Raw genomic sequence first — 2,500 nt, forward strand, 5'->3', positions numbered from 1 at the left:
ATTTAATTATATTTAACACTATTATTATTATTATTATTGTGATTGGTTGTGATTGTTATTAACGAGAAAGAAGTTCAGGTGGTTTGCTTACAATGTTTCTACGTGTGCAAGCTGCAGTGGAGGAGATATTACTGGCCAGCTTGTAGTAGCAGGAACAAGTGCTAGTTGTACAATCATTTTTTCATTGATTTTTTTTTTCAACCCTTCATTTCCAAAGAAGTCCAAGGTATTTGTACGCTTTTCTCCGAGATGATTTCTTGGACAAGGTCCTGTAGTTTTTAAAAGCCTTTTGCTCTTTTATATTGACAATACATGACCCATCAAGAAACCCTTCTAGCAAGTTGTATTCCAATCTTTGTATTAAACCCAATTTTAGAAATCAGTTTGACTGGAAACTTTTTCATTTGAACCTTCTACACTCGCCTCTGGGCCACAAGACGGCAACGTGGATCGGAGCAGGAAAGGGACTCGAAGTTTGTGTGTGGATCTGAACAAGGCCGTGGGTGTTGGAATGTATGGAACAGTAGTCTGTGGAGTGAAAACGACTGATAATAATTGTTTAATAATATGCCACGGAAATATCTTGCCAACTTGGTAAAACTCGGGTTGATAATGTCTCCATGGGGTTTTGTTTAATAGTAAAGTCAGCCTTTAGAACATGAATCTAGATGGAGACGTGAAATAAGTCCATAAGTGGGATTCTGTGTTGAAAAAGGATGTGATAAATAAAACTATTTCTCTGAAATGGGAAGGTTTCCAATAAAGTATTTTACAAAAATGTTGATCTATTTTATATTTATATAAAACCAATTTTAAATCCTGACCTGATTGAATGATCAATATTGATTAAAAAAAAAAAAGAACAATGAAAACATTTTAGCCTACATTTGAATGGATAAATGAAATAAAGATTTGGGACACTTGATACTGCATTAAAGCTAATATACTGGACTCTGTTTCTCTCGATGCTTAGGAGACGGGAGACAGACCCAGTGCCAGGGATCACCCGAATTTGGGACCTCGGCCCTCGCCTCCACTATTTTTGCATGTTTTTCTTCCCCCTTTCCTTTTTCTTCTCTTCTTCCCCTTCTATGCACTGCCTAAGGTGTGAGAGACGTGCTGAAAGGATGAAAGGCTGGCTTTGTGTCAGTCCTGAACGGCCTCTGGAAGCCATGGGCACGGTATTCCCTTGGTTAATTGTCTAGCCCTTACCCCTCATGGGGACCCTGAGGGGTAGACCGTTTCCTCTGGGGACCCTGAGGGGTAGACCGTTTCCTCTGGGGACCCTGAGGGGTAGACCGTTTCCTCTGGGGACCCTGAGGGGTAGACCATTTCCTCTGGGGACCCTGAGGGGTAGACCGTTTCCTCTGGGGACCCTGAGGGGTAGACCGTTTCCTCCCCACTTATTTCAGGCTCACCATGGCCAATAATGAAGATTTTTATCCTTATTAGGGGCATTAAGGGGCACGGCTCTGACCACTGATACCAGTACTCCCTCCTCGAAGTTTACTGGAAACTATCTGTCCCCAATCATCCCCCCAGGTCAGTGCTCAACCTTCAGAATACCCTTCCTCTCTCCCAACAACCTCCACTCCATCTCCTACGGCACAATCTTCATTGTCTACCCCCTCCCCCCATATTACTACTCTTCATCCTCATTGTCCTCCCCACAAGTACTCAAGTACCCACCACCTCATCTTCCTCCCGCACTCGTCCTTCTACTGCTTCCGCCTCTGCAAACTTTTGGCCCAACTAAGTGGGATCGATTCTTCGTAATTCCCTCTACAGCCCCTTCTTTTCCAACAATGCCTTTAAAAACAAGTAGGCAAAGTTTCCTTTTGCAGTCGTTCCGATCGTTCAAGCCTTGTCATAGTTACATCTGAGTCCCAAGTTCGTGCAATCTACCCAGACTGACCTCACTGACAAATCCTTTCCCTGCCGAACCTCACTCCTCCCTTAATACTTGTACCGGAACTTGTTTCTGTCTTCCCGACTGATTGTACTGTCTACAAGGACTGGTCAGACTGAAAACGACCTGCTCGCCTGCCTTGTTGACCACGATGCAGTGGCAATACAATGCTACACTATTCCTCCCAGAGGCCAACGTAAGTCCTACACCAATATTTCAAAGATTAGCTTCCGTAGACATGACCTTCATGAAGTTTATATTGGTGGAGTGCCCTGCCCTGTCCGACCATATCGTCCTCTTCCCCGTCAGTCAGAAATGTTGGCGTTTTGGCCACCCAGCCAAACACTCCTTAGCCCACTGCCCTGTATGTGTCTAACCTTGTCATGACCATTCAAATTGCTCGGCTCAGTCACGCATGTGTGCCATTTGTGGTGGCTCCCATGAATGTTCGAATCTTGAGGTAGCAGTTCTCAGATTCAAACTAGACCTCACTCTACGTGAGACCAGCCAGGAAGCAGGCCAACGAGGTTTTTCTCTTTCTCTTTGCCTATTCCAAACTCCTTCGCTCCACTCCACTCCCAGCATCTCTCC

The sequence above is a fragment of the Penaeus monodon genome, chromosome 42, assembly GCF_015228065.2.
Source record: "Penaeus monodon isolate SGIC_2016 chromosome 42, NSTDA_Pmon_1, whole genome shotgun sequence".
Lineage (NCBI taxonomy): Eukaryota > Metazoa > Arthropoda > Malacostraca > Decapoda > Penaeidae > Penaeus > Penaeus monodon.